This window comes from Bos mutus, chromosome 17 (assembly GCF_027580195.1).
Source record: "Bos mutus isolate GX-2022 chromosome 17, NWIPB_WYAK_1.1, whole genome shotgun sequence".
Taxonomy (NCBI): domain Eukaryota; kingdom Metazoa; phylum Chordata; class Mammalia; order Artiodactyla; family Bovidae; genus Bos; species Bos mutus.
Window position 1 is genome coordinate 57,166,492 of NC_091633.1, and position 22,802 is coordinate 57,189,293.

At 40.4% G+C, this 22,802-nt stretch overlaps 1 protein-coding gene across 5 annotated transcripts in view; it reads right to left on the bottom strand.

The window, feature by feature from the left end:
• The window catches only part of INPP4B (inositol polyphosphate-4-phosphatase type II B), an 857,173-nt gene that overhangs the window by 387,513 nt on the left and 446,858 nt on the right, over positions 1-22,802 (bottom strand). The gene's annotated exons all lie outside the window — the stretch shown is intronic.

Here is a 22,802-nt window from a genome sequence, read left to right on the forward strand (position 1 = left end):
AAGTCACGTGCTGCGGAGCTGAGCTGAGAATTCATTTCCACTGGCCACACTCGCAGCTCTTGCGAGTCTCCACTGCCCCGGGATCCTCACTGTCCTGTGTGACTGTGCACACACGGCTCAGAGACTTTGAGTGACTTTAATTAGTCATTAAACCCCGACCTTAACTCACACCCCTAGACTAAGTAAACGCACTGGGGCCACATCCGGGAAACTTTACGCTGCTCCTTATTGACACTGGCTGGATTAGTTCACTTGTGAGAAGGCGCACTTGGTATTTACCTATCTAGTCACTATCTGTTCGCTCTTGCAGTCCTAGAGTCAGGGTCGGGTGTTTACCTTTCAGTGCACACAAGCCTGAGGCACAGGGCAGAGGAGGAAGAAGAGGGGTTAATAGCTCCTCTGTCCAGATTCTATCCAAGCCTGGGAGGCAGAAATGTGGAAACAGGATGGGTTAATTCTTTCCCGGGGGCCACAGACCCAGTAAGACCTTTCCCTTGAGATACCAGGCTCATATTACAGAGGTTCCTCACCATACCATATTTACTTGAATATTTTCTCCACCCACATATCATTCCCACAATTTGGGGAAGAAAAGTCCAGAACATATTCCTTTTCAGAAAATCCATTATCTCCTCAGGTGTTTCCCTTTCTGGCTTTGAAACAGTAACTTTACTACCTGCGTTTGGATCGTTAAGTATCATGCAAAGTGTCCCCTCTAGATAAAGTGTTAGTCACTCAGTCCTGTTGGACTCTTTGCTACCTCACAGACCTTAGGCCCCCCAGGCTCCTCTGTCCAAAGAATTCTCCAGGCGCGAACACTGGGATAGGTAGCCATACCCTTCTCTAGGGGATCTTCCCTACCTAGGGATCCAACCCTGGCTCTCCCACATTGCAGGCAGATTCTTTACCATCTGAACCACCCCTTCACTAGAGGAGAAGGTTCAAATTAGGCTGAGCTGGTGGCTGGGAGCAGGCTGACACTGGGGTTGGGACTGAGAAGTAGCCCCCAGTGCTGGATTCATGGGGAGCATGTGCTGAGCTCTATAGTATCCACACCTCACACCTCTGACCATTGCAAGAAAAAAAGAGGGAAGGACACAAGTATTTAAATTACATGATTACTCTTCAGCAGTACACAAGACCTTCATTCGCTAGGCCAGAGGTACTAGGGCTTAAACTTGAAAGCAAAGGAAATTATAAATGTAATTATCACCTTTTCTTTGCTTACAAATTAGCTCATTTACAGAAGCAGATGGGACAGAGGGAAAAAGTAGGAGTTTTGGAATGAAACAGAGCTGGTTTTCAGCTAGTTCTACTAGCTAAGCAATGCTGGGCAAATTATTTAACTTCTTAACTTCTTGATAAACTTTGAGATCCTTTAAATCCTGCACGGTATTTTTATTATATTTTTTTCCTTATTTAAACTATATGCCTCTAACCATACAAGAAAGCTTAGGAAAGCATGTGTGGAAAAATAGTAGCCACAGTTTATTTAGCCATCACTAGTTTTGAGTCTTTTTGCCAATTATCTCTTTATTTCTCAGAATGATGCTTTGAATTATTATTAAAGTTTTATGTACTAAGAATTGGAGGCTTAGAAACATTAAGCACTCACATTTACAACACTAAAACTCTCTCATAGTTTTCTTACATCATACCCCAACAGTTCCATTTCTTTTCTTGGCATACTGAATTCCTTTCTCGCACAATGGGACCTCTTTTGGGGAGAGCGACTACCATAATTCTTTATTGTCTAACCCAAGAGATCTAGTTTTAGAAAATACTGATGCAAGGTTTCAATAATGTCAACATATCACCGGAAGGAAAAAAAAAGATAGATTAAGACTTTACTGTTCTTTGGTGGTTATTTTGATCATTTCCTCTACTTGCCTAATGAATGTTTATTGCTCATTCTCCTGGCTTTCTGTTCACCGTGTACAGCTCTCTCTTCATTCACTGGTACTGACATATGTCTGTCCATAGATTTTGAAGCTGGAGCCAGTTTGTTCCAAACACATGCATTTTGTCCACGTCCTGCTGGTAGCTTCATCTCTACCTTATGGACTTACCACATTTGCTCAAAATAAGTTACTTCTTTTCTGATTTTTTATCAGACTTGATTGTGGGATGTGGTTAGTTCTCAGAAGTGACAGACTGTTCTCAATTTTATCAGAGAACCTCTCAGACTGACTCTTAAAGAAAAACAATCTCCATTAAACTCAAATGTTGTGTCAAACCCGATTTGACGGAATTATCAAACCCAATTGTCAGACCTCCAATACTGATGAAGTGAAAATAACCTCAATTGCACTTTGTATTTCTTTATATTTTAAATCTAAAATATGGTCTACAAAGCAACTAAAAGTCACATCCTGACTGTTCATATCTTTTCCTTCCCAACAGACCAGAGATTTTACTGTTCCCTAATCTTAGGAGGCAAGATATCAGGGGAAGACCCTGAGATCGGTTAGAATTCCTGAGCTGTATTCCCAAATTCCTCATTTTCTACTTATATGCCATTAAGTTACAAAATCTTAGAGGCTCAGTTTCTTCATCTGTTTCTTGGGGTGGAGGTAAGGAATAAATTAGGTCCTTTTTATGAATGGACTTTTCTATATGAAATGAAGTTTACTTATAATATCATTATACTAACATTTACAAATATCAATACCAATATTTACCAATACTTAGTATTTTATTCTTCTGTAAATGGTTTTTATTGACTCAGTTACATTCAGACCACTCCTTAAAAGCTCTCACTAGGTCCAATATTTCTTTGTAAGTATCAAACCAGTACCTGAGTCATTGCATTTCACAAAGTGAAACCCATACACGCTATGGATCCAAACAGGCTGAAACTATCCCACTGGCAGGGTGATAAATGATGAGCGGTTGAATTGCTTCACCGAGGCGTTACTCATTGGATCACTGTAAAGAATAATCTGCCTAGTAACTTTTCAGTACCCACTAAAGAAGCCTGAAAAATCTGGTTTTAGAAATCAAAAAATGTCATATTATTTTTCCAGCCACACTTAGCATACTACCCATTACCCACACAAAACTCTACTCTAGGAGGGAGTGACCTGCATAAATGGCCTTCCTCATTTCACAGGACTCAAAGAACACTCTGGAGTTCTACTTCATTCGTTTTGTTTTATATAAGAATTCTTGAACCAAAGGGTAAGCAACAAGTAAATACCTCTCTGCCATCATTCATTCATCATTAGATTTTTACTTTTATTTCTACCTTTTTACTGGCTTTGTTTTGGTCCAGACTATTTAAAAGCATTCTCAGAGTCCAAAATGTTTAAAATATAATGTGCTTGTGCCCACTGAATTAACTGTTTTCTTTTTTAAAGTAAAGGGAGGAAAAATCATATGAAAGCAGTGATTATTTTTTTAAAAAGAAACTTACCCTTTTAAACTTTTCTTTAGAAAAAAAAATAAATAAAAGAACTAGGAGTGACTATTCTTCCTGTTAATTTGGCTATAGAGACTGGCAACGTGAGGCTGCAGTTCCCACTGTCTATGATGGTGAGTGAGACACTCACAGGCGTCTCCAGCTCAGGTTTTTACAGGGCCCAGACAGCTCTCACTCTGCTGGAAGGGAATCCTCGGTAGAGGCGTAGTGATAAAAACAAAGGGCACTTCAGTATCTCTGGAGAGGGCTAGGCAGCAAGCAACAGGAAACCTATGCTGTGTCAAAAGCAGGGCCCTCCATCCAAATCCATTGCCCGAAGAAATAAAAGCCCACTGTGGCTTCATTTGAGGATTTGTCCAAAGCTTGAAATTCCAGTCACTGTGTAAGTTAAATCCATAGATCTGTGACTAAATTTGGCCTAAGGACCAGAAGTTGCCAACCCCAGTCTACATGCTTAAGCTACTGCTTAGGTTCTTAGAGAGAAAGTTCAGATCATCTATTGCTCCTATGATTTCTCTACTATCCAAGAATCCTGAAGCTAAAGGGCAAGGGTTTCTGGGTTCTTGTTGGATTAATAGTCTGTCCACCCCAAAATACTGTTTGTTTGTTTGTGTGTATGTGTTTTTATAAAATATCCACTTTGTTTCATTCGGTCATCATTTTTAAATCACGTCAAGTCTGTTGAGTCACTATATCCGTTCTATCATTCTAGCCAACACGGGCTGGAAGCTGAAAAAATGTCTCCTGACTCGCCTCAGAGAACTCAGTCCCAGAAATTATCCATCTGAAGTAGAACACAATTGTGAGTTCAGGTGCCTTTGAATTCAGCAGCACTGGCCAAATCCTAGCTGTCCTCAGACTTGCACTGGGTAATCAGAGGCGCCTGCCACAGGCTTTCACAAGAGCAGCGGCCTGAGCCACTGAGGCAGTGCCAGTTCAAGGTCAACGCCAAGCAACTGTCTCTTTCCCCTTAAGAACCTTCTTCTGTGAAGTCAGGTCATTTTTCTTGCCCCATTCCATTTCATCTCTCTTCTTGCCATTCAGTGTTAAGCAGATGTTAAGCAATGTTAAGCATCAAGCAGAGTTTATCCTCTGCCCTCTAGAAAAAAACAACAGCTACAAGCAGAGGAGTGGACTTTGACAAGAGTGCACACAGCTCTACAATTCTGTTCTTAAATTAGCCAAAGGAAGCTTAGGCTTCGAGGAGAAGCCACACAGGAGAGCAAATAGAGAATAAAGACGTGGTTTTTTTTTGTTTGTTTTTAACTCAGGATAAAATTGTATTTGAACCAGGATCTGGCCTAAGGAATTATGTGACTTTGGATAAATTACTCTCTTTCGGCCTCTGTTGTCTAAACTGTAAAGCAGAAGTCAAAGGACAGATTTCAAAGAGTTGTTGTAAAGATTATATGATGTAATATATGTAGAATGCTAGGCACATAATAGGTCCTTTTTAATTAAGATTACTCAATTCTTTAGCACTCAGCTTTTGAACTGTGGTGTTGGAGAAGACTCTTGAGAGTCCCTTGGACTGCAAGGAGATCCAACCAGTCCATTCTGAAGGAGATCAGCCCTGGGATTTCTTTGGAAGGAATGATGCTAAAGCTGAAACTCCAGTACTTTGGCCACCTCATGCGAAGAGTTGACTCATTAAAAAAGACCCTGATGCTGGGAGGGATTGGGGGCAGGAGGAGAAGGGGACAACAGAGGATGAGATGGCTGGATGCATCACCGACTCAATGGACATGAGTTTGAGTGAACTCCTGGAGTTGGTGATGGACAGGGAGGCCTGGCGTGCTGCAGTTCATGGGGTCACAAACAGTCAGACACGACTGAGCGACTGAACTGAACTGATATATAAGAGAACACATCCAATTGTTATCCTTTTCTATCTACCCAGTCATGATATATTTGGAGAAGGCGATGGCACCCCACTCCAGTACTCTTGCCTGGCAAATCCCATGGAAGGAGGAGCCTGGTAGGTTGCAGTCCATGGGGTCGCGAAAAGTTGGACACAACTGAGAGACTTCCCTTTCACTTTTCACTTTCATGTATTGGAGAAGGAAATGGCAACCCACTCCAGTGTTCTTGCCTGGAAAATCCCAGGGACCGGGGAGCCTGGTGGGCTGCCATCTATGGGGTCACACAGAGTCGGACATGACTGAAGTGACTTAGCAGCAGCACAATTAAGATTAATATGAATATAGACTCTTTGTGACCCCATGGATTGTATAGTCCACGGAATTTCCAGGCCAGAATACTGGAGTGGGTAGCCGTTCCCTTCTCCAGGGGATCTTCTCAACCCAGGGGTCAAACCCAGGTCTCCCACATTGCAGGTGTATTGTTTACCAGCTGAGCCACCAGGGAAGCCTAAGAATACTGGAGTGGGTAAACTATCCCTTCTCCAGCAGATCCTCCTGACCCAGGAATCGAACCAGGGTCTCCTGCATTGCAGATGGATTCTTCACCAGCCAACCTACCAAGATTAATATGAATATAGTTATATGCTGACACAAAAATGGATTGTATCTATTCAGTATTCTTATACTAATTAAATTCTCAAGATATTCCAAGTTGGTTCTGATTTGATATAACCTTATTCTTTTGTTAATACATTTATTTTATATATCTGTGATATTTTGGTACCTTCTTGTTTCCACATAGATAAACACAAAATAAAATGTATACTCCTTACTGGATCATCTGTTATTTTCAGAAACCATAGTTATCATGAATATATTGCCTTCTGTGAAACCAGATGTGCATTTATACTTGTTCATTTCCCTTCTGATGAAGCACTTTCAAATGAGAAGTCAAAAAAAGCAGAAAATTTTTATTTATTTTCTGGCTGCCCTCAAAGGTACTACATGAAAATAGTAAAGTCATTCTCTAAGCATGGATTTGTCTGGGAGGTTAGTGTCCTTTTACTTAGAGACAGCTGGTCTGCAGGGAGGCATTGTCTTAATAACTGAGATGTCCCAATGGGTCATGGGAAGATCTGCTCCTCTGTTCTGTGTATTCCTTCATCAAGAAAGGAAGACTGGATGCTTATAAAGCTTCTTTTTCTTGCAATTAAAAATAAATGTTACAGCTCAAACCCAATATAGCCTGATGGAAACAAATCTTCTTTTCTGATGAAAGCTCATTTCTTATACACTGCCTCCCTCCCCTGACTCTTCATAGGGAAAAAGGAAGAGACCCTTTGTTTTGTCCCTTATCCCTCAAGGAACCAAAAAAAAAAAAAAAAAAACAAAACCAGGGTACAGAGGATAGGGGGCATCTTGAAGAGAAAAGTGGCCTTATCCAAACAGGGATCTAGGGAAGTAACCATCTATTGGTTTCACCAATAGCACTATTTGTAATTTCCCATCCTGAGGAGAATCAGTCATTTCCCTAAGGCTGTGGCCTCTTGCTGCCAAGAAGGCAGTGTTCTATTTACTTCTCAAATTCTTAGAGTTTGGTCAGCTTTCTCAAAAATGTCACATATATATATCCTTGTTCCTTGTAGTCCAGAAAATTAAATTCCATGTATCTATCAACTTATACGCCACTTTGGGATATGTTTCCAGTCCAATAAATCACGGGACTTCTTTCCATGGTTTCACAGTTACCATCCATTCCAGTGAGCCCCTCTAGATTAAATGAATTTGCATCATACATTAAGAGAGATCTGTAACATTTTAAAAGCTTAATAGCCTCTCTAATTACTTAGCCAGTACAATACGCTTTCCTGTTCTTAGTTTCTTCTGCATTTCTGTTCTTTATTCTTCCTTCCTCTCAGGAATTTTAAGACAACAATTTTCTGAAGACTAGGATGTCAACCTCTGTAGTTCAAATCTCCTGATTGGATTCAGAAGACAACATTGCCTCGTTCCCAGGTCACTGCATTCCGTGATAATCAGTTGTCTGCTGTAAGAGGGCAGAAAGTACAGTGCTGAGTGTGTGTGTGTGTGTGTGTGTGTGTGTGTGTGTGTGTGTGGCTCAGTCGTGTCCAACTCTTTGTGACCCCATGGACTGTAGCTCGTCAGGCTCCTCTGTCCCTGGGAGTTGCCAGGCAAGAATATTGGAGTGGGTTGCCATTTCCTCCTCCAGAGGATCTTCCAGACCCAGGGACTGAAGCCACATCTCTTGTCTCTCCTGCATTGCAGGTGGATTCTTCACTGCTGAGCCATCGCAGAAGGCCAACTCATACTAATATCCATACCAGGAACATGTGTTGGGAACACACTCTTCACTTATGAATATGTTTTTAAGGCTACTCCTAGGAAAACATGGCCCTGTATCATGCTAAGCTGATTTATGCTCATTAATCATATTCTTCTGTGTTTATTCTGTTATTTCCTGTAGAATCTTGAAGAGTCTCTAATTCATTAAGCCTAGCAGCACACCTTGCCCTCTCTGTTCATTTTAGTTTATTTTCAACTGATAGAGCCTACTTTGTAACTTTTCTCATTTGGTATTGTTTTTCTTATTTGTGTTCTCTTCTGCTTTCTCAAATGTCTGCTGTGTGCTCTCTTCTCTTCTATTTCAGATGATGTCTTTGCTAACCTATGTTTCTCTCATCACTCTGAAAGATGAGGTTATCAAAATCATTACTTGTTTATTTATTAGACTTGGGACTGCTGGGGTCAGAAATACATCTCTGTTAACAAACTACAGCATCTCCCTTCAGTTAAGAAGGTACTTTTTAAGTCTTCATAGAAGTAAAACAAAAATGTGCACTTTTCCCCCTAACTGCAGTGTGGGAGATATTAATTTACACACACTTCTCTAAAGAGTATGTGAACTATACATATCTACCTACATAAGAAATATTTGTTGGGAAAATTAAAGGACTGTGTAAAAATTGGACTATTAGATTAGAAAATTTGGACTTATTTTTCTTTCTCCCACCCCCCTTAGTTTTCTTTTCCTTTGTCTTTTAAGATACTGAGTTCAAAATATTAATGTTCCTAATTGAAAATTAGGATATCACTTTCCAGGGAGGATAATTATACCCATGTAACTTGAACTAACAATATTAATACTAGGTTTCTAGAAAGTTAGAGGGCAAAAAAGCAGCTCAGTGTTTAAGGTTGAAAGATAAGAAATTAATCCAAGGAATCAATACACACACACACAAACTAAATAAATAAATAAACTAATAAATAAAGGCATCCTTGTGAAAGGATTCCTTAGACATACTGAAATAATCCTAGAATTTTTGCCCCAATACTACATCAATAAAATGCTCATATAGGGAATTCCTTGGCTGTCCAGTGGTTAGGACTCAGTACTTTCACCACAGGGGGCATGCTTTGAACCCTAGTCAGGAACTAAGATCCCACTAGCCAAGCAGTGCAACCAAAAAAGAAAAAAACATGCTAATATAATACAAATTGTAAGGTTTTTCTTAATTAAGACAATAAAGGAAGCATGCAGAGAAGATGAGGGTGGAGGGCAGAAAACACAATTTATTGTATACTTATTATGGAGCAGGTGGCATTGGACTTAAACTTTGCTTGTGCTAGCTGGAGTCCAGGACAATAAGGTGCCTATTGACACTTCATGATTCCATTAGTTCCGTATCCACATTTTTGACTGATCAGTCAGATTTGTAGATCATGAAGATTCTTTAATTATTTATTTTTTTACCCATAGCTCAGTAGCCTGAGTTAATTGTTTGTTGACGGCATCATTCTGCTCTATCTGGTCCTCTGTTCATTGGTGATTTAGCTTTGTAACAAGAATTTTAAGACGACCAACACTCTGACAGTAGAATCCAAATAAAACTTGAGGAAACGATGAGACTAATGCCATAGAGAGGAAACAGATGACAGAGTTACTGAGGAATACAGGTAATAATTTGCATGAGGGAATTGAAGAGATTTTGTTATAGAAATTTTGCCTCAGAGTTCTTGCTACACTGAGATTTGAGTGTAGCTTCTAAATTATGTTACAACTGACTCACTTACATATTAAACAAAAGCCAGATTCAGGTTTTTGAGAAATAGATCCTGAAATCAAATTTGTTACTTTTTCCCTGTAAGAGAACAACATAAAAATACACCACTATATATTATGTGTATCTGTGCATTACATAAAAACATATTAGCTTGAACTAAAAAATGGCCAAGAAGATGAAATTCACTTCTACAATTGGGAATATTATACTAAAATAAACCAACCACTCAATTCTAGTTCTTAATTTAAGTATCACTGAAGAATCCATAGAGAAAGAAAAGAGTAACCTCTGCCTGGAACGATGATGCTCTTGAGAAATGCTCTTTGATTGTGCTCTGGAGCAAGGAAGATGCCAGCTGTACAGAAGACAGTGTATTTGCATATGAAAAGAGCAAATCTGGTTCAAATCTCTGTTGTCAGTATCAAAAGACTCTCACTCTCCAGTCTGTCCCCAGGTCCCCCGGCTTCTCTCATGTATTTTCCTGTTTTCATGAATATCACCTAGATGGTTGAGACTCTGTCCTCAAGCAATTGAGTTAAAAACAAGTCTGTGCTTGTATCTCTTCTGATTTTGATCTCCCATGCTATATGATGTCAACCCCAAACTGGCCTGGCATCATTGCCTAATAGTTTGCTCAGACTTAACTCGTAGTACTTAAGCTCTCAATTCCTGTTCCACATCAGATACAAGGGCTTGCAGCTTTCTGCTGCTCTTTTCAGCACAAACATATGTGCTGCTTAAGAAGGGATGAAGATGTTATTCCGAGAATAGAGGCAGGTCCCCCTGAATACTAAAAGAAATATTGTGAGTCAGTTCATGGAAATCTGTAGTGTTACAACTAGGGCCACAGAAGGGGAAGAAACACAGGGAACAACCTTAAAACTTTAACTCATCCAGAGACCAAGATGACAGTATTTTTCCAGAACTGCCATAGGAGCCCTAGGGTTCCGGTTCAGGAAAAGCATTGAGCACACCCGTGGATCCAGCAGTGCACATGGGGAGTGGAGAGGGGCTGCTTCCTTGATTTACCTCTGAACCAAAACATGAAGCCAGAGTGGCTAGTGGAGATGGGTAGTTACCGGAGAAACGGCAGAAAAGCCAGAGCCTGAGTTGCCAAACGTGGATGTCTAAGAGAAGTGTGCCCAAAGTTCCTAAATTCTAACTGAGGACACAGCATGATGTCCAGAAGGAATGTGAAAGTCTGAAGAATTAAAAAGGAAACTGGGATCTGGGGATGTTGCCTTCAGGGGTTGACAGTCCCCTGAGAAAATCTGAGGTCCATTTGTTTGGGCAGGAAGTAGCAAGCGCAGTGGAAAGCAGTTGTTGAACCTGGATGATTTCACGCACAAAACACTGACTCATCATCTGGGTTTCACTAAATCCTGCATGAGGCAATTTTTAGACATGCTTTCCTGAACCAAAATGCTACAGAAAATACATTGTATATACTGTACTCAGGGGCTTGAGGTTTACTTTATTTTTTTAAAAAAGGACATAATTGATTTATTTATTTGGCTGCCCTGGGTCTTAAATTGCAGCAGTCAGAATCTTTAGTTGTGGGATCTAATTCACTGCCCAGAGATGGAACCAGAGCCCTTTGCATCGGAAGTACAGAGTCTGAGCCACTGAACCATCAGGGAAGTCTCAAAGGCTTAAGTTTTAGAAGGTGGAATTTAAATTAAGGTAATTTAAAAATTTTGAGTAATATTTTTCTCACAAATGTATTGGACTTAGTAGTTAGATGTGGGATGAATAGCTTATGGAACTCCCTGTAATGCCAAATATTTGACGAGCAGATTTAAAGTATTAAATCAAAGCCAGACAAGGCTAGATTAGGAAACAAGGAAGGGAAGGGAGGAGTGATGGGAATAGATGGTTAATGAACCTCTCACTGTATTGTCTATCTAGAACATCCTATGTGGAGGGTCAAGTCATCAGTCCTCGGCTTTCTTGAGTTCCTTGCATCAAGCATAGGTGTGATTCTTTTGTAGACAAAAGAAAAGCTAAATATTAATGTTGAATATGGAGATTTAAGAGGGTCAATTCTCCCATCGTAAGATGGTTGACTCACAGGAAATAACATAAGCTTGGTGCAGATAAGCTACAGCTGGAAATGACTAGTGAACCAGGAGACAGGATACAAAGAAGAGGAAGACGGTGAATCTGCGAGTGAGAAATCAAATGTGGGCTAGCTGGAGGGCAGAAAGTGTCTAGTTATTTGGAGCAAAATCCACAAGTTCAACACTATGTGGAAATAGCCCAGATCAGACAGCTTGAGAGAGAAAGAGAGTGGTTCTAAGAGAATCAGAGTTTGAAGGAAACGGAGAGCACACTTTTCAGAATATTTGGGATCTTCAAGGACAGCCTCAAGCTCAGCAGAGTGCCTGTGAGTTGCATGTAGAATGCCCCAAAGCCCTAGCTATACAGGAAGTTTCAGAACAAAGGAGCCATTGTTTACCTTACTCCAACTAAACTTGAGAATAACCACCTTCTCAGCAATTTCAAAACACACGTGGGACTAGATAAGATAAGACTATGAGACACCTTCTGTTTGAAGGTCTCCTTGGCAGTTCTTTCTTGCTCTGTGGGAAAGTGAAAGTGTTAGTTGCTCAGCCGTGTTTGACTATTTGTGACCCCATGGACTGTAGCTCAACAGGCTCCTCTCTCTGTCCATGGAATTCTCCAGGAAAGAATACTGGAGTGCGTAGCCAGTCCCTTCTGCAGGGGATCTTCCCGACCCAGGGATCAAACCAGGGTCTCCTGCATTCTTGCTCTGGGCAGTACACGGTCAAAGGCTCAGGGTCATAGATCTCAGTCCTGACCAAATGACTTTGGATTTGTTATGGAATCTCATATTCTCATCAGGAAATAAGGACAATAAATTACAGTTATTCTCACTGGGTGCTTGTGAAGATCTAATTAAATATGTAGGGAAAAAAGATGCATTAATTTCCTAATGATGTATTAATAATGTGCTTCTTCCTTTCATGTTTCATAGCACAAATACTCTGTGAAATAAGAATGAAACCCACTCCAGTGTTCTTGCCTGGAGAATCCCAGGGACGGGGGAGCCTGGTGGGCTGCCGTCTATGGGGTTGCAAAGACTCGGACGCGACTGAAGCGACTTAGCAGCAGCAGCAGCAGCAGCATATACAACTTACTTACAGATAAGGACTCACATTTTCAGAGAAGGTAAGGGATTAACCCAGAATAGAAAATTTAAGATATCACTTAAGCAATAATTCATACCCCTGGCACCATTCTTAGTGCTTTAAGTACACTACGTCATTTAATTCACAAAATAGCTCAGGAAAGATGAATTTTTCAGAACTGCACAGGGAGCCAGTAGCAGAATCAGGATTCAAATGTGTTCAGAAGGCAGCCCAGCCCATGTTCTCAAATGCTGCCCTTGGACTGCCTCCGTTCAAGGTCACACAAGGTAGGCTCAAATCAAACCTCAGTCCATTTCTGCTATTTAGTTGTCTATTATGCTTCTTGTTATTTGTGTGTGTGTGTGTGTGTGTGTGTGTGTGTGTATGTGTTCTTAAGCGCATCTCTCTAGGAAGATGAGGGAGCTTCCTTGGTGGCTCAGATGGTAAAGAATCTTCCTGCAGTATAGCAAACCAATCTTCAAACCCTGGGTCAGGAAGATTCCCTGATGAAGGGAATGGCTACCCACTCTAGTATTCTGGCCTGGAAAATTCCATAGATAGAGGAGCCTGGCAGGCTACAGTCCATGGGCTCGTAAAGAGTTGAACACGACTGAGAGCGACTAATACTTTCACAGGGAATGGTTTACTTCTTGATGCTATCATAATACAGGAGTCTTGAAGTCACTTTACGAAGAATTTTGGGCATAAAATCCACACAGAAAGCAATTGTCAACTATCCAGTCTACTTACAGAACCTACTTGATCAACTCAGCCCGTGACTGATTCTTCCTGTTGGTTCTCTCTAGATGAACCCCAAGGGCAGTCAGGTTCTCCCGTTCTTAATATAACTTGCTAACAACAAAATATCAACAGTTAAATTGTCTTCACTGATAATACCAAAATGAATTGTTTTTTTTACAAACAATTGTGTTGGCAACAATTATAAAGCATTTCAAGGTCATTTCTAAATCTAGAAATTTATTTTATGAAGCAAGTCAGGTGAGTCAAGAAGCAATGGCTTTCATGCCTATGTTCAGTTCATGGGTATTTACTGAATGTCTCAATGTGCCCAGCATGATTCTAGGCGATAGCCTCATAGCAGTGAACAGGAAAGCAAGTTCCTTGTAATATGGAGCTTAGAGTCTAGCAAGACATAAAGTTTAAAAAAATAATAATTTAGTGAGAATTTTTAACAGGGTGATTAAATTGAGAGTGTTGCAGGGAGCAGGGATCAGGAAAAGCTTCTCTGATGAGGTGAAATCTGAGTTGTGATCTAAAACATACCAAGAATCAGCTGATGGGGGGAGAACAAATGTCAAGACTCAAATGTGTCCTGTTTGAGAAGCAAAAAGAAAATGCACAAGGTTGAGAGTGAGGCTGCAGAGTGAGCTGGAAGATCAGTGCAGGTAAGGGCCTGTTCCCCAAGATCCGTCTAGAGTGTGGTAAGATATTTCCATTTTATTCTTTTTTAAAGAAATTTTATTGGCGTATAGTTGACTTACAATGTTGTGTTAGTTCCAGGTGTACAGCACAGTGATTTAGTTATATATATATATATAACTAATGTTATATATACCTAATATATAACTAATATATATATACCATTATTTTTCAGATTCTTTTCCCATATAGGTTTTTCAGACTGTTGACTAGAATGTCCTGTGCTATACAGTAGGTTCTTATTGATTACCTATTTTATATATATTTGTGTGTGTATGTTAATTCCAAGTTCCTAATTTAGTCCTTCCCTGACTTCCCTCTTTGGTATCCATTAAGTTTGTTACCAAAATCTGTGTGTCTGTTTCTGTTTCATAAATAAGTTCATTTATATTATTTTTTAAAAATGGGTTCCAAATATAAGTGATATCATATGATATTTCCCTTACTGTCAATTTTATTCTAAGTGATTTCACTTAGAAGCCCCTGAAGGGTTTTAACTAGGAAGCAAAGAAATCACAATTCAATATTTAAATTATGTATTCTGGCTCTTTCACTAGGAAGAGAGTGTGAAGGGGCAAGAGCAGATGCAAGCAGACCCAGGAGGACTTTGGTAACCAGCCCAGGTGAGAGCTGATAGCCACTAAGAATTGAATGTTGTCAGTGGCAACGGACAGAGGTGGTCAAATTCCAAATATATTTTCAACACAGAAAATACTGGACTTGATGATGGATTTGACATGAGGTTAGGGGAAAAAAAGAATCAAGAAAGAGAGTTTGAGGATTTGCATAACCTAATAGATGGTGATATATTTTAAGGAGATGGGTATCTTTGGGGAAATTAAATGTTTGGCAGACAGAAATGGGAATCAAGGCTTTACCTATCTTGAGTTTAAAATACCTCCTAGGAAGTCAAGTGTCTTGAGCAAATGACACTGTGGCATGAAGAGCAAGGATCAAAATTAGAGGAAGGAAGCTCTCCAGGGGGGTGTTAGTCACTCAGTCGTGTCCAACTCTTTGTGACCACATGGACTGTAGCCCATCAGGCTCCTCTGTCCATGGGATTCTCCAGGCAAGAATACTGGGGTAGGTTGCCATTTCCTTCTCCAAGTCCTCCAGGGACCAGATTCTAAGATCTGATGGTTTACCTCTCAGACACAGAATTAAAGATACAATGAGAAATAGAAAAAGTGAGGGAGAATTCTGGTTAGAAATGTTGGTCTTAAAGGTGTGTTCCCTTTTCATGCATCTTCCTTGATTTATTTAAGTCCAGAATATTTCTTCTCCTTAACAACAAAATGACTCTTGGTGTCTGAAATAACCAAAAGTACATTTTCCTTCTTTAATTCCTTGAAAGTCACACAATCCACAGTGACTAAGAGAATGAGCTCTAGAGTGAGCCTGCCTGGATTCAAATCTCAACTCCTCAGGTTCTCCATAATTCAGTTCCAAAATGTAGATGATAATTACATCTACTAACTAAAAACCAAACTCTAAAAACATTACATCTAAAAACTAAACTCAACATTCATGATGGTGATGGACAGGGAAGCCTGGCATGCTGCAGTCTATGGGGTTGCAAAGAGTTGGACATGACTGAGCAACTGAACTGAATGGTGCCTAATCAGAGTTATTATAAGGATTACATGAGATAAAATTGGTGAAGTACGTGGAACATAATAAATACGCAATAAATATTTGATATCCTTAAAAAACAAGACCTTCTAGATCAGCAAGTGGAGATATTTACTGGCTAGTTGAAAAGGCAGGAGGAAGATTATCATATTAAGTGGGAAGTAAGACAGAGATTCGGAGAAGGCGATGGCCCCCCACTCCAGTACTCTTGCCTGGAAAATCCCATGGACGGAGGAGCCTGGTAGGCTACAGTCCATGTGGTCATGAAGAGTCAGACATGACTGAGCGACTTCACTTTCACTTTTCATTTTCATGCATTGGAGAAGGAAATGGCAACCCACTCCAGTGTTCTTGCCTGGAGAATCCCAGGGATGGGGGAGCCTGATGGGCTGCCATCTATGGGGTCGCACAGAGTCGGACACGACTGAAGCGACTTAGCAGCAGCAGCAGCAAGACAGAGATTATGATATAACTTAAATGTGGAATCTAAAAAAAAAAATGATACAAATGAACTTATTTACAAAACAAAAACAGACTCACAGACACAGAAAATGAACTTATGGTTACCAAAGCGGAAAGGAATGAAGAGATAAATTAGGAGTTTGGAATCAACAGATACACATCACTATATATAAAATAGATAACCAACAAGGACCTACTGTATAGCACAGAGAACTATACTCAGTATCTGGTAATAATGCATAAAGGAAAAGAATCTGAAAGAAGAATATATATATATATATATGTTTAAATCAATCATTTTGCTGTACACTTGAATGTAACACAACATTGTAAATCAAGTACATTTCAAATAAAAAAAAAAGAAAAAAGAGAAACGAAGCCAAGAATTACAAATTTTGGAACTAAAGACCTATAAGTATTGTTTAAAGCCATGGACTTTGAAACTGTTTAGAGCAAGAGAGTGTTTTAAGTTTTGTGAATATTAGGATAAAACTGATACTCTGAATTTGAACAAGTTTTGACATGGGAATAACTTGCCTGTTCAAGCTGACTTCTGTCACCTACCCCCAGAGGTGACAGCCAAGAGCAAAGTCTCTGTCATGGTCAAGTAGAGGCAATGGAGGAGTCAGGGGCTGAGCACTTAGCTGTGGGCTCTCCTGCACCAGATACAGGAGCTCAGGTAAGTCACTCAACCCCTCTGAGAGTCAATTTCTGCTGTTTTAAAACCGGAAGAGCACCACCAGTGACAACTGCAGAAAGTCAAAGCTCAAGTAAGAAGCATTTGGGAGAAGACTGTTCTGTACAGTGGACATGCATGCTCAGTCGCTCAGTTGTGTCCAGCGCTTTGTGACCCTATGGACTGTAGCCCCTAGGCTTCTCTGTCCATGGGATTCTCCAAGCAAGAATACTGGAGTGTTTCCTCCTCCGGGGGATCTTCCTGACGCAGGGATTGAATCCGCATCTCCCTCATTGCAGGTGGATTCTTTACCACTGAGCCATCAGAGAAGTCCAACGGGGAACATGGGGAGGGGCTATTCTTTAATCTCTACCAGGTCTTTTCCCAGGCTTGGTTCCCAGGTAGCCTCATATATTGGGATGCCATCTGCTCAACAAGAAGCTGCACTGACACATCTCAGCCACACACACAACAGCATCATGGGACCTTGCTCCCTCATAACCTCAGCGGCTTCCTAATGAACAAAGCTGCAGGGCAGTCCTGATTCCTCAATTACCCATAAGTAGCAACAGATGCTGTAAGGTAGACCTGTTCCAGTGACCAGCATTTTCAGTGATTAGACAATGGAGTGAAGATAGTAATTAGGTAAACCACACACAAAGATAAATACATGGGATGGAGCATGTTGATCATGCCCAAGAGACAGATAAAGCAGGTAGAATGTGAACGTGTGAAAAACCCCTCTAATTTAACAAATGATTTGCGAAAGCCATGTGGAATAATCAATTCCGACCTTCCTTAACTAAATGTTCCTGTGGTATATTATTTAGAAAGAGATGGGAACAGAAGAATAGGTATAGTTGATATAATTCCCAGCAACAAAATTCAGTTAAATGGTACACTCCTGGCAAATAGGAAGTGAAGCCAAAAAAGACATTTGTCCTCTTACATACTTTTCATTTATTAACTGATGCCACTTATCTCAACCTCCTAAGGGATACCAAGCTAGAAGTATGACCAGTGGCAATAAGAACAGCTATGTTTCAGAAGCAACAGGCATTAAATCTTGAGTCACCAGAAACCACTGCTCACAAGACAGTCCCGTTAAGAAGCTCTAATTAAGGGACTTCCCTGGTGGTCCAGTGGTTAAGACTCCATGCTCCCAATGCAGGGGCCTGGGTTCAATCCCTGATTAGGGAGCTAGACCCTGCATGCTACAACAAAGACCCAGAGCAGTCAAATACATAAACATTATTTTTTAAAAAATAGAAGCTCTAATTGGTTCATTTTCTCATCCTTCAATTAAATTATTTCAGCAGTACAAAAACATGATGTTGGTCTTAGATAACCTTTTCTGGTCTTCCCTTCCCCCATTCTGAACTTTTAGTAATTGGCTGCAAAGAACATGACTTTTGGAATTAAGAATTTATATTCCTCCACTCCAAGTCCTTAGGCAAATGACTGACTTCACCTGTGAAAGGGAAATAGTAAGCAGTACCTGGCAGGTCTGTTGTAAGATCAGAGATAAAATGGGAAAAGACACATTACGGGGATTCCTGTGTCTGTAAGCTCTGCATAGGTAGATGCTGTCAAGGGTGCAGCATGGCTACAGATTCTGCTCAGCATGGCTTGAGACTTCTCTGAGTTTCATCTAGCGTAGCCTCAAAGCCAGTAAGACTCAACACCAGGCACTTAGGAGTTCAGTGTGTAATAGCAAACTGTCATGCACAAAAATGCAGTTCCAAGACCCCTGTTCAAAAAAAGTACTCACTGAGTACAACAAAGTGATGTATCCAAGGTTATATCCAAAGTAGCAAAGGTTAACCCATCATCAAGTATATTAGTACAGATATCATTTCAGGTGCTTCTATATATGAATACATTTAATCCTAAGAAGAACTATAGTAGGTAGTTACTGACACCTGTTCCTATTCTACAGAAAAGAAAATAGAGAATCAGAGACATTGGGTCATTTCTCTAAGGCTGAATGGCCAGCTGGTAACAAACACATTGCTAAAAGGCAAGAGCAGTTTTCCCACTCCCATTACCTCCTCATTCAGATTACAGGCTGAAATTTGAACCGGGAATGCAAAATCATTGTCTGTTATTCTGGTTGTTGTGCTGATACACTGTTGTTCTGAAAAAATTTCTCTTCAAAAGTACTGCCAGTTACTGGATTCTGTCAAAATTGAGATAGCTCCAAGAAAGATAAGTCAGGCAAATTCTTGTGTCTGTAAGCTCTGCGTAGGTAGGCAATTGTCAGGGATACAGCATGGCACAGAGCCCATTGTGCCCAGGTCAGCATGGCCTGAACCTTCCCTGAGTTTCACTCTAGCTTAGCAGAAAAGCCAGTGAGACTCAGTTCTTCCTGATACCCAAATACAATTTGCAAGTGATCCAATAATGTTTAAAGACTTGCATTCATTTAGAATTTTAAAACAAGCTTCTAATGTACATGTGACAATTGTAAAATATTGCAAGAGGATTTCTAGAGCTTAATTTATTTTCAGAGTGGGATTATAAGTAATAAAGAGGAAAATGTAAATGAGCATTAAACTTATCACCCTGGGAAACGAGCTGTAGGTTGCGTGCATGTGTGTGTGTGTGTGTGTGTAGTTAGCTACCACCTTTGCCTGAATTGTCTCTTGTGTTTCTTCTAAACCAGCAGACAGGGTTATTGTTACCATCTTTCTAAATTCCATATATATGTGTTATTGTACTGTATTGGTGTTTTTCTTTCTGGCTTACTTCACTCTGTATAATAGGCTCCAGTTTCATCTTTTGGACTCTGTGGGAGAGGGCGAGGGTGGAATGATTTGGGAGAATGGCATTGAAACATGTATATTATCATATGTGAAATGAATCGCCAGTCCAGGTTTGATGCGTGATACAGGGCTCTCAGGGCTGGTGCACTGGGATTACCCAGAGGGAGGGGATGGGGAAGGAGGTGGGAGGGGGGTTCAGGTTGGGGAACACATGTATCCCCGTGGCTGATTCATGTCAGTGTACAACAAAATCAATACAATATTGTAAAGTAAAATAAATAAAAATAAAAACAAAAAGAAAATCTAAACCAGCAGAAATCCTGCTCATCTTCCAGACCTGGTCCAAATGCCACATCCCCTGAAATGTTGTCTCTGATACCACAGTTATAGTTAATCACTGCTTGCTCAGTACTCCCATAGTTCTTGACTTATGTCTTTATTTTGCCCTTATCATAATATGCCTGACCTTATAGTTTGTTTCTATAATATCTCAGAAATTTTTTAGAAATAAGGAGGAAGTATAGCCTGACGGTTAAAAGTTGGAGCTTCAGATCACACAAAAGTCAACCTGGATCCCACAAAAGTCAGTCAGTCTCTGCCACTCATCTTCCATAAGATCTTTGGAAAGTTGATCACTGGGAATCTTAGACTTTCCACCTTTCCATTGAAGATCATGTGGGAGACTCCTGCGTTCAAATTACTTTAATTGTTATGTCTAAGTATCTTTTCCTATAAAACAAAGATGGTAATAGAACATTTATCTTACAAATGGAATTGTGAGAATTAAATAGTATATGTAAATTATTTAGAACAATGTACATTGAACGATAAGCACCCAATAAATGTTAGCTATTTTTTTAAAATTCCCCTTCATGGATCACAGCCTTGTTGCGGCAAAGGGGCTGTGTAACTCAGTGAAGCTATGAGCCATGCTATGAGGGTGACCCAAGATGGGTGGGTCATCATCATCGTGGAGAATTCTGACAAAACGTGGTCCACTGGAGGAGGAAATGGCAACCTGCTCCAGTATTCTTGCCAGAATCCCATGAACAGTATGAAAAGACAAAAATATATGATACTAGAAGATGAGCCCTCGGGTCTGAAGGTGTCTAGTATGCTACTGGGGAAGAGTAGAGGGCAATTACTAATAGCTCCAGAAAGAATGAAGCAGCTGGGCCAAAGTGGAAATGACGTTCAGTTTTAGATGTGTCTGGTGGTGAAAGTCCAATACCATAAAGAACAATATTGCATAGGAACCTGGAATGTTAGGTACATGAATCAAGATAAATTGGATGTGGTCAATCAAGATATGTCAAGGGTGAACATTGATCAACATCTTAGGAATCAGTGAATTAAAATGGACAGAAATGGGCAAATTTAACTCAGATGACCATTATACCTACTACTGTGGGCAAGAATCCCTTAGAAGAAATGGAGTAGCCCTCACAGTTAATAAAAGAATCTGAAATACAGTACTTGGGTGCAACCTCAAAAATGACAGAATGATCTCAGTTTGTTTTCAAGGGAAACCATTCAACATCGCAGTAAGCTGCCTATGCCCCAAACACTGATGCAGAAGAAGCAGAAGTTGACTGGGTTTATGAAGACCTACAACATCTTCTAGAACTAAAACCAAAAATGGTGTCCTTTTCATCATAGGGGATTGGAATGCAAAAGCAGGAAGTCAAGAGATACCTGGAATAACAGACAAGTTTGACCTTGGAGTACAAAATGAAGCAGGACAAAGGCTAACAGAATTTTTAAGAAAATCCTTTAAAAAATGGGAGTACCAGACCACCTTATCTGTCCCCTGAGAAACCTGTATGCATGTCAAGAAGCAACATTAGAACCAGACATAGAACAATGTACTAGTTCAAAATTGGGAAAGGAGTATGACAAGGCCATATGTTATAACCTTGCTTATTTAACTCCTTGCAGAGTACATCATGCAAAATGCCATCCTGGATGAATCACAGACTGGAATCATGATTGTTGGGCAAAATATCAATAATCTCAGATATGCATATACCACTTTAATGGCAGAAAGTGAAGAGAAACTAAAGAGCCTCTTGATGAAGATGAAAGAGGAGAGTGAAAAAAGCTGGCTTAAAACTCAACATTCAAAAAACTAAGATCATGGCATCTGAGATCTAAGATCTACTTGCTATCACTCCATGGCAAGTAGAAGGGGAAAAAAGTAGAATCAGTGAAACATTTTATTTTCTTGGGCTCCAAAATCACTGTAGATGGTGACTGCCGCCATGAATTTAAAAGAAACTTGCTCCTTTGAAGAAAAGCTAAGACAAACCTAGTAAGCATATTAAAAAGCAGAGACATCACTCTGCCAACAAAGGTCCATATAATCAAGGTTGTGGTTTTTTTAGTAGTCATGTATGGATATGAAAGCTGAACCACAAAGAAGGGCAAGCGCTGAAGACTTGATGCTTTCAAATTGTGCTGCTAGAGAATACTCCTGGACTGCAAGGACATCAAACCAATCAATCCTACAGGAAATCAACCCTGAATATTCAATGAAGGGACTGATGTTGAATCTGAAGTTCCAATATTTTGGCCACCAGATGTGAAGATCTGACTCACTGGAAAAGATCCTGATACTGGGAAAGATTGAGGGCAGGAGGACAAAAGGGGCAACAGAGGATGAGATGGTTGGATGGCATCACTGACTCAATGGACATGAATTTGAGCAAACTCTGAGAGATAGTGGAAGATGGGGGAGCCTAGTATGCTATAGTCCATAGGGTCAAAAAGAGTCTGACATGACTTAGCAACTGAACAACAACACATTTTTTTAATTGGAGTATAATTGCTTTACAATGTTGTGCTAGTTTTTGCTGTTCAATAAAGTGAATCAGCCATGCTGCTGCTGCTAAGTCGCTTCAGTCATGTCCGACTCTGTGCGACCCCATAGACGGCAGCCCACCAGGCTTCCCCGTCCCTGGGATTCTCCAGGCAAGAACACTGGAGCAGGTTGGCATTTCCTTCTCCAATGCATGAAAGTGAAAAGTGAAAGTGAAGTCGCTCAGTCGTGTCGGACCCCGTAGCGACCCCATGGACTGCAGCCTACCAGGCTCCTCTGTCCATGGGATTTTCCAGGCAAGAGTACTGGAGTGGCTTGCCATTGCCTTCTCCGGAATCAGCCATGTGTATACATATATCCCCTTCCTCTTGGGTCTCCCTCCCACCCCGCCTCTGGGTCATCACAGAGCACTGAGTTGAGCTCCTTGTGCTACACAGCAGCTCCCCACCAGCTTTATCCCCCTCACCTCCCCGCCATGTCCAGAAATGTTCT